This window comes from Trematomus bernacchii, unplaced genomic scaffold (genome assembly GCF_902827165.1).
Source record: "Trematomus bernacchii unplaced genomic scaffold, fTreBer1.1, whole genome shotgun sequence".
Lineage (NCBI taxonomy): Eukaryota > Metazoa > Chordata > Actinopteri > Perciformes > Nototheniidae > Trematomus > Trematomus bernacchii.
The window spans coordinates 1,483,689-1,502,110 of NW_022987560.1; the positions used below are offsets into that span (position 1 = coordinate 1,483,689).

At 41.0% G+C, this 18,422-nt stretch overlaps 2 protein-coding genes across 2 annotated transcripts in view; one reads left to right on the forward strand and one right to left on the reverse strand.

Annotated features, from left to right (window-relative positions):
- LOC117477332 (zinc finger protein 208-like) overlaps positions 1–18,422 on the reverse strand; it is a 416,861-nt gene that overhangs the window by 43,313 nt on the left and 355,126 nt on the right.
- Positions 1–18,422, forward strand: part of LOC117477349 (zinc finger protein 239-like) — a 120,615-nt gene that overhangs the window by 24,166 nt on the left and 78,027 nt on the right. Inside the window, exon 2 of the mRNA XM_034124044.1 lies at positions 12,929–13,056. The gene's annotated coding sequence lies outside the window, so the exon portion shown is untranslated. The remainder of the gene's footprint in view (positions 1–12,928; positions 13,057–18,422) is intronic.

The following is an 18,422-nucleotide window of genomic DNA, read 5'->3' on the forward strand; positions in this document are numbered from 1 at the left end:
TTGTAGCCTGTCTCTGCTGACGCACAATAAGGGGAGTGTCAACACAGGCACCTGTCAACCCGCACTCTGCTGTTCCTCAGCGCCGCTCCCCCTCCCTCCCGCTGAAATTATGAATGAAAAGCGTATAGTAATCATTGATAAATCGGCAGGGTCCGTGACAGTTTATTTTCATCTGATTTCAAATAAACAATTTCTTGGTTTTTAGAATATTAAACTTGTTTCGCCAAATTCAGATGATAAATACAACCTTTAAGCTTGTAAAGACGACTGATTCAGAGCTTCCGATTCGGCAGTTAAGGGGAAAGTTAAGGGACATTTTATTTACAGCGCTGAGCGAACAATCCTCCGTGTTTGTACCTCTTAAATCGCTGCATAGCCGATTTATCTGGACTGGATTATCCCAGAGAGTCTAAAGATTCTTTATAACACAGTTTGAGATTTGTGAAACCTTAATTCTATTTGTGAACATTTAAAAAAGGGAGATTTCAGTGCTTTTTTCGCATCTAGACCACATTAGACCAGGCCCTGATCCAAAACCACTATACCTAGACTCATCAAATCTGGACTGCATTATCCCAGAGAGTCTAAAGATTCTTTATAACACAGTTTTAGATTTGTGAAACCTTAATTCTATTTGTGAAAATACAAAAAATGAAGATTTTGCTGCTTTTTTTACATCTAGACCATGTTAGACCAGGTCCTGATGTATTAACTAGGTTGCTAGTGGCTAAAGCTATTGAATGTTGTGTCGGAAGCATCCTGAGGCCACAGTGGCTTCAGAACATGTATATAGTCTATCTTAAAAAACATCTTGAATTTATTCGTAGAAAGTTAGTTTGTTATTTAACAGGTATGGAGACTTTTTTTTGTTTCATACATTTTTAAAAATACATTGTTAGAATTTCTAAAAAGTACTCTTACTCAAACCACTACAATAATATAAATTAAGCAAAAGGCTCCTGAAATCCTTTCACATGTACTCACCAGTGTAACGCTGCCTTGCTGCGGTCCCAGTATATTTAAACTGCATGGGATGACGGCTACTAATGAGCACTGCTCATTATATATATTTGGAAGGCTTTATTGATTGAAGTGGGGGCTGCATTTTAATTCTTAAACAAGTTAGGCTTGTCAGACTGTGGCATGACCTTTGCAACACAAATATAATAAAGACATGAGCATGTTTAGCAAGTTTTGATATTGTTGCATGCTGTTTGTACTTTCTTTGACATAGAAAAACTATGATTACTAATGTACATATATTTACACTGGTATGATCTGGAACTGTGACAGGCTCTGAAAGACTCCAATCCACTTCCGTAGTTGCACTTGTCATAGCAGAGAATAGCATAATAAAGGGAAACAATGGCCATAATGAGTCTAACTGGTCACAAAAACCAATTTATTTTTTATTTTTAGGGTTTTAGATCAGGACCTGGTCTAATGTGGTCTAGATGTAAAAAAAGCAGCAAAATCTTCCTTTTTTGTATTTTCACAAATATAATAAAGGTTTCACAAATCTAAAACTGTGTTATAAAGAATCTTTAGACTCTCTGGGATAATGCAGTCCAGATTTGATGAGTCTAGGTATAGTGGTTTTGGATCAGGACCTGGTCTAATGTGGTCTAGATGCGAAAAAAGCACTGAAATCTCCCTTTTTTGTATTTTCACAAATATAATTAAAGGACACCTATCATGCTATATTTGAACAATATATTGTAGGGCCATACCTATATAAAGTATATAAATATAGTTTTTTTTTCAACATACCAAACAGATCCTGCATTTTAGCCATGCCTCATTTCGCTCCATTTAGCTCTTTCCAGCCCTGTTTTTGCAGGGGGCTGATTCTGTGAGCTGCAGCTGACCACGCCCCCCTGCAGGAGAGGGGAGCGTGCTTTGAGATCAGCTGCTGGGCTGTCAGAAGAGGGGGGGGATCTCCGTCCTCCATGTTTTATTATATTATTATATAGAGTCGTTATTCATTTGTTTTAAAGCTCAATAAATAACAAAGAAGTCCTTTGACCGGCACTTTTCTAATTTTGTCCGGAAGATTTAAACTTTAACGGACATCTTGACCGGCAAAAAAAAACCTAACTGAAACTCTGCCGCACGGTCCCCTCGTTCCTTGGAAGAGGCGGAGAGGTGGGTGTTTGTCATCTGCTGGTGGACTAACCGGAGAGAATTACAGTGCTTGCCTCGACGGGGAGGGATTGCATTGAATTACAGCAGCAGGAGCAAACGCTTGTCTCGGGGAGGGAGAAAAAGAGCCACAGCGGAGAATAAACAGAAGGGTAACCATGGCAACCATGCGCGGGAAGTCTTCTTCGCTGCTTTTGTGGCAGACTACAGCGCCACTTACAGGCCTGGCATATGTACTACAGCGCCTCCAGCGCTTTCGAGCGGCAATGGCCGGCCGTGGCCCAACCCCACATTCCCCTGATAGGTGGAGAGTTGGCCCAATAGCCGTAGCGCCACCGTCCTGACGTCAGTAACGTGTTCAAATCTGGATCAGTTTTGATCAGATCTGTTGCAGCCCCGTTTTTAGAGATTTGGGTATGGAGGAAAAGAGAGAGGGTTGTGTTTTCTGACACTTGGTGAGTTCCCTGGAACACCGGGGACACATATTCATGTATAAAAGACGTACAAAAGTGCATTTTGCATGATAGGTCCCCTTTAAGGTTTCACAAATCTAATACTGTGTTATAAAGAATCTTTAGACTCTCTGGGATAATCCAGTCCAGATTTGATGAGTCTATGTCAGTGGTTTTAGATCAGGACCTGGTCTAATGTGGTCTAGATGTAAAAAAAGCAGCAAAATCTAACTTTTTTGTATTTTCACAAATAGAATAAAGGTTTCACAAATCTAAAACGGTGTTATAAAGAATCTTTAGATACTCTCTGGGATAATCCAGTCCAGATAAATCGGCTATGCAGCGATTTAAGAGGTACAAACACGGAGGATTGTTCGCTCAGCGCTGTAAATTAAATTTCCCTTAACTTTCCCCTTAACTGCCGAATCGGAAGCCCTGAATCGGAAGCCAACTTCAGCGTCGTGTTCCAGGGCCGGTTCGGAGCTAGAGCCTGATATGCGCAGTTTTTTCCTGTTCACACCGCAGCGGAGCCGGCTCTTTTCCCCGAAAACCGGTTCTTACCAAGCACCAAAAAATGATTGGTCTAGACTCTAGAAGCAAGAACCGCATATGTCACGCTTACGTCGGAGGCGGGGGCAGGGGCGAGATTAACCTGAGCTAGCAGTTAAAGGCGAGTATGGCAAATACAAGTTGTAACAAGCAGTAGTGCTGAGCAAAGTGACTAGAACGCAACCACACACTTATAAAAAAAACACACTTTATAAAGTCAGGCAACACTAACCAGGCTTCGTGTGATTCTGTTTATTTGTCCCTTACTTTGACCATCCGTTCGCTGTTATTGATCATTGTGGAGAGCAGGCAGACGTTTTGTTTTGTATTATAGCCAGTGGCGACTGGTCATTAGGGGCAGGTGGGGCACAGCCCCACCTAGTGTCAGCAGAAAGTATTACAAATAATGATTACAAAAATGCAAAAAAAAAAAAAAAGAAAATATATAAAATATATTTTAAGATCATGTTTAATCATCTGATTCATCTGCACATTTCTGTTTTAGTCTGTGTTCTTCTAATTAGTGTGTCTACAGTCACAGTGTGTGCCTATTGAGCTGTTTAGAGCCATGTGGGACAAAACCTGATTATGCCCCTTCCTCTCGCTGTGAAGTCAACGGTGACTGTAAAAACTACACTGCGCATGCTCAGAGTATTTTGTAATGTAATGTGTGTGGCAAAAAAATAATGACCAGAGGGGCACGGAGCTACCATCCCCACCATACGTCATCTCAAATCATTCAGAGCTGATTGGCTGTAAGTACGTGTGCCGCGAAAAGTGTGCTGTGTGAAGAGGAGACGAGAGAGCTGCAGTGACGCGTCCTAAAACCAGGAAGTAAGCACAAAAAAGCAATGAGATTTCTCCAGAGGATTTTAGAAAATAGCTCGAAAAAAGATCTGTGGGAAACGTACCTGTTAGATAAATGCACGTTTTGTTCAGCCGGATAACATCCACATGTCTACCCTACTTTTATAATTTTTTTATCATAAATCTATGGATTAGATTTATGATAGACTTTTGAAACTACAAGAAGATAAGGAGGACTTTTACAAAAAAGTAATAGAAATGTTTGTCCAGAAGGATAGGAAAATGGACTTCATCTTCAAGTCAAGGTAAGACCGCCATTTTATTGAAAATGGGATCTTACTAAGAGAGAACAATTCAATATTTAAATGATAAAATTACATTTTTTGGGTATCCTTTTGTTGAACTGTCTGTTTAAAATTAATCGAAGCATCAGACAAAAAAAGCTTTTGAAAATAATATTATATTTTGGTTTAGGTCAAAATATAATATTTGTAAACCTGAAGAGTCAGTGCCAGTGCCTCACCAGCCATGAACCTCACTGCACGTCACTGCAGAAGCTTATATATAGACATCTAAGTTTTTTGTGCCCCACCACTTTTGTACATATAAAAACGCCACTGATTATAGCAGCTATCGGATGGAATCAATACATGGGCTGCACAGGTTGTCATGTCCGACTATCACAAGTAGAATCATAATGAAAAATACGCCGGTAAAATGTGCCTGTAGAAAACGGTTTATGCCACAATAGGATAGCAACAAGTAGTCAAGATAGTCAGTTTAGCTTCAGTTATGCTAACATCACCCATTTTATAGCAGAGAAACGTTCATAACAGCGTTATGATGCCAAACGGCAGGCAGCACTGCAGCGGTCGGTAAATGCCGCTGAACCACATTAATAAACAATGAACCACGGCACTCTGGAGAAAAGTATAAGGTTGGAGAAGTCGTTATTTAATATAATCTAGCTTCGTATGATTAAAAGCAACACGATCATCGACCCGACGCAGTCCCCCATTGTTGTTGTTGTGAGCGCTGTAACGCTGTTGGGGAGAAAATCAGCGACGTCAACGGTGACGTCATGACGCAGCCGCGGCAGCACCAGTCGGGCTCTGGGCAGTGTGAACAAAACGGGGGCTGAAAAGAAAAAACGGTTCCGAAACAGAAAAGCACTAGCACGGAGCTAGAACGGGAGAGAGGGGTCTGCCTGCAGGCCTCCACTCTCAGGACAGTTCCGGTGTAGGCTGCACTCTCAGGACACTTCCTGTACTGACAGTGGAGGTGTCCTGAGAGTGACGAACACGTTTTTTCCCCACCCCCCGAAAGACTTGTCTGATGGAAGTTTTCAAATCACAATGGAGACTCATCACGGAGGTGATCAGTCCGCCCACCATGCACTTTGGGTCGGCCTTGGTCAAGCCATTTTGACCCCCCCATTCTGGTTCTCGTAAAAGTTGACTTAGCCAGTTTTCGCTCAAATTACACCATGGAGGAATGTAACGGGAGTTGACAGGGGACTCTGCCCGCCTCACGAGTGCCTATTTTCGGACACTTTTTTTCACTTTTCCCCCTATTTTCCCCGGTTTTATAAATTTGTATTTGTTTGGCTATTTCACCCGGTTCCTTCTACCGGGGGCACTGCCCGGTCTCGGGTGTCCCCCCACGGCCTGTGTCCAGCCCCCCCCACACACTCATCCATATATTAACGGATTTTGACCATTTTTGTTGCATTTTTCTCCTCTCCTCTCACTGATCGAATGGCAAACGCTACCCACTGTCGGATGGCCTCCACCGGCCCGGCCTAGTGTCGGTGCTCTGGCGGTCGGTTCCTCCGAACTGCGGGTTCGACTCTGATGGCCGGGAGGGTGTGCTGCGTTGGGTTGGGGGACTTCCCCCACTCTGCGTGTCTCTTCCTTTCCGGGCGGGCCGATATGAAGCGTGACCAAGACGCACCGTCTGACTCAGGGGTCCCACCACGGGTCCCGCGGCGGAGGTGGGGAGGTTCCAGCCGGGAACCTCCACCCCGCACCCGCACCCGGCAAACACGGTTGTTTCTCGAACCCTCCACTGTTGTCTAGCGCAGGGGTTCCCAACCCCCGGTCCGCGGACCGGTACCGGGCCGCAGAGGTGTTACTGCCGGGCCGCGAAATAGCTGTGAGTTTATCGTAATATTTGCAGAATTATAAATATATAAAAATATTTTATCATAATATTTTTTTCAAAAAGTGTTTAATTTTCGCACCTATGCCACCAGTCATATTATTTCATCCAGTAGCTAGTTAATCTTTCACCAGAAAACCATTGAAAATGGCTTTTATGATGTTCCGAGGGATTCGGCGGCTCAGCCTTAGGTCTCAGCCTCTTGTGCGCACGAGCATGTTACCGGTGCGCCAAGTAGGAAGAGGAGCGCACAGGAGACAACCGTTTGATTGCAGACTGTTATGTTTATGTGGGGAAATGGTGGTGCATACATTATTTGAGATATATTTCAAAGTCGGACTTCATTTTAAGGACATGTCGGCCAGGGGTGTAGAGCTATTTGTTTAAGCACCGGATTGGCAAAACAGGAGAGTAAACCAGTCTGCCTTGATCTATGAATTAATGTCCGGGACTCTCACGGTATCTGCTGCCCGCAGCTGCTTTATAGAAGGAAATCCTCCTTCACTTCATGAAATGGCTGCAACATCAGGAGGCAGCGGGACGTATACTCGGTAAAGAGCTGTGCCTTTTTACGCACCGCCTTCGCTGTGTTTAACTTAATCAGAACAGGTTAAGAGTGACTGCAGGCTGCTACGTGTTAACCACACACACATCTACACACATCGAACTGCCCGATTACTCCCCCTTTTATTAGTTTTATGAAGGAGATGCCAGTCAGTCACCAAGGCGCATGATGTGTGTGTGTATGTGCTCTGCTCAGCTCAGCTCTGTGTGTTCGGTGTGTTTGTGTCTGTCCGACACCGGCATATATGCGGCTGTTCCCAAAATAAATTAGTTTAATCTTAATCTCGATGTAGTGCTAAATGCTGTCGGGAGTGCACCGGAACGAACGACACTATCATAATATCTTCTGAAAACAAATGCCAGTGACACACGCGCGCGCACGCGCACACACACACACACACACACACACACACACACACACACCCTTCATAATGCGCCTTCTCCTCGTTTTCCCAGCATTCACTGGATTATCCGTAAATCATACAAACAAAACCAAAACGTTGATTTATCTGTTTTACCGTTTTGGTTTAAAAACTGAATAACGTCGGTTCTTTTTTAAACTTTGTTAATATGTTTTGGATGCATATTGTTCTAGTATTTGTTCAGGCTGTTACATACAATTAGCCTCTGTTGCTACCTGCTGGTGGTGAGTAAATATTAAAATCAGTTAAAATTGACAACCGGTCCGCGATTTTTTTTTAATGTATCTACCGGTCCTTGGCACAATAAAGGTTGGGAACCCCTGGTCTAGCGGGTGTAACACGGGAATCTGACGTAAAACACTGCCATTACTGTAAAACTGCAGCAACATTAACCGTTAAAGCTAACACTTTTGCAAACTGTAGATAGTTTTAAAATCGTAATCCAGTTCATTGTAAAGTATGTTTAGTTTGCTAAAATAACTTCATGCTGCTTTGCAGAGGTGTGGACTCGAGTCACATGACTTGGACTCGAGTCAGACTCGATTCACCAATTTGATGACTTTGGACTCGACTTGACAAAATCACAAAACACTTGCGACTCGACTTGGACTTGAACACTAATGACTCGGGACTCAGTGGCGGCGCCAGAGCATTTTTGTTGGGTAATCTATGGTAGGGCTAACCCATACAGTGGTGGTGCTCAAATCAGTATTTGCAATGTAATTACATACACGCTATATCGCCCCCCTTGACAGTGAAACGCCACGCGTGAGGTTTAGATTATTTCCCTGTCTCAATCAAAATGGAACTGTATGAAATAAAACGGCACATTTGTCTTGTAGTAAATAAAAAGGGATCACTGGGAACGTGACGTATGATAGTACACGTTGAAGATCCAATGGGGATACTGAATGGCGGTTTCGATTGATCTCAATCAATAAGGCATGACGCAGATCCAACGTTGCGTTGCTCTGATTGGCTGTAGGTCTATTCAAATTGCATTCGGAGGTATTTTGATCTGACCGCGGCCGCGCTGATATTATAACGCCAGAGAATTTCCACACCTTTAGTGTATAAAACTCCCCCACTACTTAGACTATTCCTTGCACCCCTCTTATAGCATAGGCCCGAATGGTCTCAACCATATTGCATCAGTAACGTGCACTTGTTGTTACAGCAGGATCAGTTTGTGTGCTGTGGACACGACCCGTGTATTTTCGCAATCCGTGTTCTCAACATTTAGCATTTCGCTTATTATTTAATTGAATTTGCATCACTTTTCATGGTGGGGCTAAGGTGTGGCTAAGCCATTTCTTGGTATGGCTGTAGCCTACCCCAGCCATACCCTGGCGCCGCCACTGTCGGGACTTGACTTGGACTTGAGCCTTCTGACTTGAGGTGACTTGATAATTTAATTCAGAGGTCTCCAACACGCCGATCGCGAGCTGCCGTTCAGAAGAGCAGACTCCCGTCGGGGAAAGCAGAATCTTCAGCCGCTGCAACTCTTGCTGAGAATCCATGCAGGCAGGGGCGGGACTTTATTTTGCTGAGCCACCATGCGGCCAATCATATGCGAGGACACACTAGGATCATACCATTATGTGAAAGAAGGGTGGGGGGCAGACGCTCCAAAGACAGCAAGTGTAGTGGTACAGGCCAGCTACACAGAGCGACGGGGAGACGGATTTAAATGCAAGCGCGTCGGAAAAAGTCAAGAAATGAGCGAAAACCGAAAAAATAAGCAGCTTCTGGCTGCATTTCAATGATATTGGAGAAAGCAAAGCTGAGTGCAGGATTTGTAAAATGAAAATAACCTTCAGAGCAGGGTTTTGTTTTGGTAACCACTCAGGATTTATTGTCAGAGGTGGGAGAAGTTCAGATCTTGTACTTGAGTAAAAGTACCAGAGTGTAGGAATACTCGGTTACAATAAAAAGTCCTGCATTCAAAATGTTACAAGTAAAAGTACAAAAGTATTAGCATCAAAATATAGTTAAAGTACCACCTGCAGAGGGATCTAGATTCAGGTGTTCTTTTCCCCATAGAGACCGGCTCGCTGCACATTATCCCTTGCATAAAGATAGGTTGTGGGTCCCTTATAACATGTACACAGTGGAAATAAACATTCTGGTCACCTCAACATCAGGGATTTTATACATTAAACTCCTTCTGAATCAAACCGTCACGGTAGCCTTACCTTACTGATCCCTCTTAAAATAGAAAAAAACACGTTACTTTACCAGCAGAGAGAAAATGGATTATTAAATGATTAATGTGACTAATAAAGAGCAGTTTGATTATTAAGTATTATTCTGTTGATCGATGTCATTACATTTGTGGAAAAGCACATAATGACTTGTTTAAGACTCGTTTTGTCAAAGTTTAGGACTTGGACTTGACTTGAACTTGCCCATCCTGACTTGAGACTTGACTTGGACTTGAGCGCAAAGACTTGAGACTTGACTCGGACTTGAGCGCAAAGACTTGAGACTTGACTCGGACTTGCAAAACAATGACTTGGTCCCACCTCTGCTGCTTTGTTTTGTCCTGCAAACATACGACACCCTAGAAATGTGTAATTTGAGGAAGTCACATTCATTTCTAATTATAATTAATATATATCCCAGAAAAGTGAAGTACATTTTTTTTTTTTTTTATCATTATTGAATTATTTTTTACTTGAAGTTAGTTTGATGGTTTTTCACATTACATCCTATTTAAAACACTGAAGTTAGTTTGATCATTAAACACTGAGCTATTTGCATTTTAAAAAGAGATGCAGTATAATTATTTATTTATTAGACTTTGTATTTGTGATCTCTCATTATCTGCTAGCTCCCGTCTGATTTCAGTATCAGAGTTTCTGCTTCCTCTCTGGAGTTTCTTTTAAGCATCTTTGAACAGCTGTTATGTAACCTCCACTCTCTGCAGACTGCACACTGTTAGCGGCAATACAATCCTGTGTGTGTGTGTGTGTGTGTGAGTGTTCATTTGTGCAACTGCTTCCTATCAAACAGAGCTAAATCAGATCTGAATAGAGCAGGGCTGCAGCTCATGATTTAAGAATCAGTATTATTATACACCTGACCTGAACATCAGCAGGAGAGGACTCTTTAAAGTAGAGACACTACATACTGATATACACCTGAACATCAGCAGGAGAGGACTCTTTAAAGTAGAGACACTACATACTGATATACACCTGAACATCAGCAGGAGAGGACTCTTTAAAGTAGAGACACTACATACTGATATACACCTGAACATTAGCAGGAGAGGACTCTTTAAAGTAGAGACACTACATACTGATATACACCTGAACATCAGCAGGAGAGGACTCTTTAAAGTAGAGACACTACATACTGATATACACCTGAACATCAGCAGGAGAGGACTCTTTAAAGTAGAGACACTACATACTGATATACACCTGAACATCAGCAGGAGAGGACTCTTTAAAGTAGAGACACTACATACTGATATACACCTGAACATCAGCAGGAGAGGACTCTTTAAAGTAGAGACACTACATACTGATATACACCTGAACAGCAGCAGGAGAGGACTCTTTAAAGTAGAGACACTACATACTGATATACACCTGAACATTAGCAGGAGAGGACTCTTTAAAGTAGAGACACTACATACTGATATACACCTGAACATCAGCAGGAGAGGACTCTTTAAAGTAGAGACACTACATACTGATATACACCTGAACATCAGCAGGAGAGGACTCTTTAAAGTAGAGACACTACATACTGATATACACCTGAACATCAGCAGGAGAGGACTCTTTAAAGTAGAGACACTACATACTGATATACACCTGAACATCAGCAGGAGAGGACTCTTTAAAGTAGAGACACTACATACTGATATACACCTGAACATCAGCAGGAGAGGACTCTTTAAAGTAGAGACACTACATACTGATATACACCTGAACATCAGCAGGAGAGGACTCTTTAAAGTAGAGACACTACATACTGATATACACCTGAACATCAGCAGGAGAGGACTCTTTAAAGTAGAGACACTACATACTGATATACACCTGAACATCAGCAGGAGAGGACTCTTTAAAGTAGAGACACTACATACTGATATACACCTGAACATCAGCAGGAGAGGACTCTTTAAAGTAGAGACACTACATACTGATATACACCTGAACATCAGCAGGAGAGGACTCTTTAAAGTAGAGACACTACATACTGATATACACCTGAACATCAGCAGGAGAGGACTCTTTAAAGTAGAGACACTACATAACATAAACACATATTTCTCGATGATGATACCTCACAGAGTAAATTGATATCATTGTGATTCCTATATGTTATTTATGTGTCTGTGTAGGTGTTGAGGTGGGGTTCCCTGCAGGATTCAAGCTAACGAGCATTTAGCTGCTGCTTCTCCTGCAGTCCTGTCAGCCGCTGCCTTTGATGTCGGCGTGTTTTTCCCAGTGTCGGTGAAGGTGAAGGTTGATTTGCATACAAAGATATTCTCTCCTCCTCTTTGTTCTCGCTCAGAGAGAGTGGTGGTCTTCATCAGTCAGACGAGTTTATCTCAGCGGTTCGGGGCAGATTTGGCGTGACGTCGGGCGGAGGTAAAACTTTTGTGTGCTACTCTGCAGTATACAAAGTCATTCAAACTAGCTGCACCTTTACCAGCTTTGAGAACACTTTCATGATCAATCATTCTAAAACATATCATATATATTATTCTGAAATGGACCAATCAGTACAATGACTACTTTTACTTTTGATACTTTAACTATATTTTGATGATAATACTTTTCTACTTTTACAAGAGAAACATTTTTAATGCAGGACTTTTACTGTAACAGAGTATTCCTACACTCTGGTACTTCTACTTTTACTGAAGTACAAGATCTGAGTACTTCTACTTTTACTGAAGTACAAGATCTGAGTACTTCTACTTTTACTCAAGTACAAGATCCGAGTACTTCTACTTTTACTGAAGTACAATATCTGAGTACTTCTACTTTTACTCAAGTACAAGATCTGAGTACTTCTATGTTTACTGAAGTACAATATCTGAGCACTTCTACTTTTACTCAAGTACAAGATCTGAGTACTTCTACTTTTACTCAAGTACAAGATCTGAGTACTTCTACTTTTACTGAAGTACAATATCTGAGTACTTCTACTTTTACTCAAGTACAATATCTGAGTACTTCTACTTTAACTAAGGGACGAGACCTGAGTACTTCTACTTTCATAAATATAATCAATCAGACTTCAGTTCCACCTGGAGTAAATTCACAAGCTACCCTACAGTATACAAAGTCATTCAAACTAGCTGCACCTTTACCAGCTTTGAGAACACTTTAATGATCAATCATTATATCAAAACCTATATAATGGAAAACAAATGTATGATCACAAACAAAAACATTTTTCCAACGTTTAAAATCCGCCATACCAGTCCCATATTTATATATTATTATTATTATTATTATTATTATTATTATTATTATTATTATTATTATTATTATTATTATTATTATAATATATATTATTGTTATTGTTGTAATTCATATTTATTTTAATACCGTTTTTCACCACAGGGAGGCAGTGAATTTATTTTTTAAAGAAAAACTAAACTCCCATGATGCATTGCGGCGGTCCGTTTCTAGCTTCCGGTCCTCAGAAGCTAGACGTTGCTAACAGACGTTGACACAGATTTTATACCGAATGTAATGTGTTAAAGAGACTTTTAAAACACATACAAAGACTTAGTTTATCCTTGGAGGGTGATTTATCCGTTAAACCGTTTTTTTGTTGCCTCCCGTTCTTTGTTCGCAGCTTTTTATACCACGTTGCTGATCGGTAAACATAAGTAAAGGCATTAAAGGGAAATTAGCGTGTTTAACGGCAGTGTTTTATCAAGGAGATGAAAGGCTGAAGAACCAGGACGAAGAGGAGAGAGAGAGGTAACATCCATCCGTGTGTGTCTAGTTTTAATGACTTTGTATACTGCAGGGTAGCTTGTGAATTTACTCCAGGTGGAACTAAAGTCTGATGTAAGAGTTGATTTATATTTCACATCATTGATCCAAATCTCTAAAGTAACTAAAGGTATTCAATACATGTAGTGGAGTACACCATTCACCTCTGAATTGTAGTGGAGTAAAAGTACAAAGTAGCATTACATGGAAATAGTGTTGACAGACCTGCTGTTCAAGTGGCCGTGACAGACCTCACTTTTACCTCACCTACCTCTATTAAGCTTACCATTGCAGTGTTTCCCCTAGGATGGAGTCATAGCAGCACGGGCCCAGCATAATGTGAGCACAGAGCGCATGGAATTTTGTGTGTGCGCGTGCGAAGTGCGCCCGGCCAATTTGTTTCTATGTGTCTGCCATCACAAGAAAGGCTCTTGAGGCCTAGTACCAGGGCCGGTTCTAGCCAATTTGCTGCCCTAGGCGAGATTTTATATATAAAGAATAAATGAAAAATCTCTACAAAAGACAAATACACTACAAAAACAGAAACTTATTGACATAGGTAATATACCTCAAAATGGCTTCAAATGTATTCAGTATTGTATGAACATGTTTGAATTGGGGGGTGGACATCACATCCGCCAGGGGGTCCGGGGGTCTGCCCCCCCGGAAAGATTTTGTTGAACATTTTAAAGTAAAATGCTTCAATCTGGTGCACTTTGAGCACACAATTACTAGAGACCTGATCTAGGGGGTACAACTCTAAAATACCCATATGAAAAAGATTGGTTTACATTTTAATAATCAAATAAGTATATGAACATAACCAATAACCTACCATGGCCAATAACAAATAAATGTAACTTTTTTTTTTTTATTGTTCATTCATATCTTATTTTACCTTAAAGTGGACCAATCATGCTATATTTAAATGATATATTGTAGGGCCATACCTATATAAGGTATATTTATTAGGGCTGTCAAGTTAACGCGTTAATAACGCGTTAACGCAAAAAAAAAAATTAACGCCACTAATTATTTTAACGCGATTAACGCATGTGTATTTTTTGTCCTCTGCCGCTCCGTAGTTTCAGAGCGCATCGAGTGTAAAATACCATCGACAAGCTGATGCTGACAGCCCCGCTCCTGCTGCCCGCTTGTGGCAGACCACACTTCCACGCTCACTGGCAAGCCCGGACTGGCCATCGGGAGGACCGGGAGGGAGTGTGTATGTGTGGCGCGACTCGCGCGAGCGAGGCACACCTTACGTGTTGTTGTTAGCATCTGGTGCTAGCTAGCTGCGCTAACGGATATAAGGAGCTGTTTCAATGACATTTCGCCGACAACTGCGCCGAGCACTTGACTTTATGCAGGTAGCCAGACAGTGGGACATTGTACGAAAAGTCAGCACACTCGGCACGGATAGTACGCGCAACATGATTGCAGCGTCCAGGCAGCTCCCATTCGAGCATATATGCCTTGAGCTGCACATAGCTCCAACGATCCATCACAGTGTCTCCACACACACACACACACACACACACACACACACACACACACACACACACACACACACACACACACACACAGTATTATTGTATGAGAGAGGTTCCAGGTTGAATTGAGGCGAATATTTGTAATGTTCAGGTTGTTGTGTTTAATATTCATGAGAATATTTGTCATTGTTCAAATGATAATAAACAAACATATAAAGCATATTTGTCCACTCATATATGTTGATAAGAGTATTAAAAACTTGAAAGATATCCCTCTAAGGTACATTTAGAACAGATAAAAAATGTGCGATTAATTTGCGATTAATCGCGATTAACTATGGACAATCATGCGATTAATCACGATTAAATATTTTAATCGACTGACAGCCCTAATATTTATACGTTTCTGTTTTCAAAATACCAAACCGATCATGCATTTTAGCCATGCCTCATTTCGCTCTATGTGCTGTTTGCTGTCTACGGGTTGTGTTTTCTGACACTTGGTAAGTTCCCTGGAACACCGGGGACACATTCATGTATAAAAGACGTACAAAAGTGCATTTTGCATGATAGGTCCCCTTTAACATTTATTTATTTCTGCATATTTTTTAATATCTCCAGTTTTAAACGATATTTTTGGTTTACTGTCCTATAGTCAGGGTGCGTACGGGTGCTGGAAATCCTTGAAATTGTACGAGGTGTTTTCAAGGTTTGAAAAGTGCTTGAATTTTGGGAATGGTGCTTGAATTTGGGATAAAGTGCTTGAAATTGTAAATGCTTTACCTCGCTTTTTAGATTAAAAGAAAATAAAGAAGTCGGAGCGCGCTTAATTGCTTCGCTTTTACATAAAACGGCTCCGCTCCGGCCTTCCCGCGCAATGCGCGTGACCGGCAAGTGTTTTTGTTACGTGTGTGACCTGGGCATTCTGATGAGAGTGATAGATGACAGTATGCCAGGAGGTTGCCGTTTCAACGAGCGTTGGCTAGCAGAAGACAAATACAAGCCATGGCTAAGACGAGGGTCAAGCGAAGCCCAAGAGTAGCCTCCTGCAAAGTGTGCAACAATAACGATGCGAGAGTCTGCGCTGACGAGCCACACACCACACGAAAGGTACGCCGTAGAGCATTTTAGATTAGGCTATCGTTGCATGTAAAATACATGACACTTTTCTCTGTGCGCGGCAAAACAAGCTCGCCAAAATGGCTTCACTAGTCTGGCAGTATTTTAAGTGTCCGAAAATGACAATAAAATAGCGGTATGCAACCTGTGTGTGAAGCAGAAATCCTGCAGCTCCACCCGCTGTGACGGACCGGTGAGCGGAGCAGAACACACATTAAGAGTTAGACCTAACACACTTAGCTATTTGATCTACCTCTGGAACAAGCTAAACTAGTTATAAATATATTTATTCTTCACTGTCGGGTCGCTCATTACTGGATCAGTGAGCTGCAGGAGATACTGACGGGCTGTCAGGAGAGAGGGGGAGAGAGGAAAAGAGAGCGATATCGGTATCGGCCGATACTGATTCCGGCGATCGGCTCCAAAATTGGCGATCGGAGCATCCCTAATAATTGTATATGATATGTTTTATAATGATTGATCATGAAAGTGTTATCGGAGCTGGTAAAGTTGCAGCTAGTTTGAATGACTTTGTATACTACAGAGTAGCTTGTGAATTTACTCCAGGTGGAACTAAAGTCTGATTTAAGACTTGATTATATTTCACATCATTCATCCACATCTGTGAAGTAACTAAAGGTATTAAATACATGTAGTGGAGTCAAAGTACACCATTTACCTCTGACTTGTGTTTACTGCCAACCTAAAAGTACCTCAAAAATAGTAATCAATAATATATTGAAAAGTTATTTGGCTGATTGTTTTATATTGGCTCAGCCAGGTTATATGGGATGCCCAGTCTACGTACAGATAGGTCACACATTTTGAAATATTAAACTTAGTTTTCTTTTCTAACATTTTTAATTTTTCATCCTCATGTAGAATGCTATTATGAAACACACATTTGGTTGTTTATAGCATAAAGAACATCTGATTTAATGTGAGGTAGGGAAATAATCATTTGAGTATAAGTATGTGTATATAAATATGTAATTTACAACAGCTGTAAGATGCTTGAAAAGCTTGAAAATGCACCTTGAAAATGCTTGAAAAGTGCTTGAATTTGACTTTGGAAAAGGTGTAAGAACCCTGTATAGTATACATTGGAATGATTTCAAACCTATTTTTATTTATCCTAATAATTATAAAGGAGTGCCTTGGAAATATGTGTTTACATAATTTGTGGTCAAAACGTTTGAGACCCACTGAGATGACTTGGACTAAAATTAAACACTCAGAGAGTCCTTTACCTCACTGAGCCTCTCAGTCTGACAGGAGAGCTCTCCTCCACCCTGGTTGTAGAAACATCTACTTCTTATATCCGTTAGCGCAGCTAGCACCAGATTCTAATAACAACAGCGCCGGTACCGGTGCGCCCTCCCTCTCTCTCTCCCTCGCTCTCTCGCTCCCACACTCGCACTTTGGCTGTGAGCTGCGGGCGCCTGATAAGCCAACATCCCCCACTTTCATCACTTACAGCGCCCATCGTACAGGGCAAATTAAAAGTGTAACCGGGGTGAAAAGGGTGTTACATTTACTTAATTATGAATGTTGTTACATCAAGGCCGAAAATTAGGAAGAGCGGCAACGGTCAAAAATGTTTTTCCCCCTCCCAGAGCTACCAGCGCAGCGCCCCCCCAGATCTGGCGCCCTAGGCGACCGCCTATGCCAAAAATCGGCCCTGCCTAGTACATACAGTGGCACTGTCTCAAGATTTAGCAAAAATTATTTGTATTGAACATACAGTAACACAAATACTACAAATCCACATAACAATCAATCAAAACTGAAAAAGGGTCGCCACTTATTATTATTTTAATACAAAAATAATTGTATTATCTAGCAGTGACGCGCATATTTCAGTAGCGGCGCTGCGCCGCCACTATTTGTATATAGGGGAAATGCTAAATTGGCTATAATTTGGTTTGATGGAAAGGATGTATGTATCAATAATGTCTTACCAGACATGTGAAACTAGACAGAACATCCTGAACTCTTGACCTATGCACATTATGCATTTTAGAAGGGGCAAGTAAAGCATGAAAGTTCCAATCACAATTCTAGGAAGGCGTTGTGGTTTTTGACACCTTGACAACGGTTACAACGATTGAGGAGAACAATGCACACAGGATGAGAGCGAACTGTGTACAGACTTGATGATTTTAGGTCCAACATCCAGGAGCAACACATCTTAGAGACAATAGAGACAGTTTTGTTAAGTTTGTTTCTGTTAATAAATTAAATGTGCAAATTTTAAATTTAAGTTAAAATAAATCTTAATTCTAAACATGACATTGAAATGTGTTTTGCTTTCATAAAAATGTTCATATTCGCTCTTCTTAAAATTGCATATCATTACTATAGTCTTCATTTGTTTGATTTTAACTAAGATTAAAACCCTTTCATGCATGAATTATGAAAGCCTCACTCAGGATATTTTTTAACCAAGTGTTCTTATTGCTCTTGGGGCATGAAAAACAAGATTTTAACTTTAGTTTATTTTTATCTAGTTTTTTCAAATTTAGAAAAACAATATTTTATATGTCCACTCAGGTGGACAGTATGCGTTAAATTCTAAACTGAAAACTTGTACATTTGGAAAAAATGATAAATAAAGATTTGCAAACTTAAAATTACATTATAATAACTTAAGTATATATATTTATATATTGATTTAAGGCCCAAAAAGATATTGCAAATGAAGTATTTTCAAGAACAGTAGCAGTAACAGTATGAATT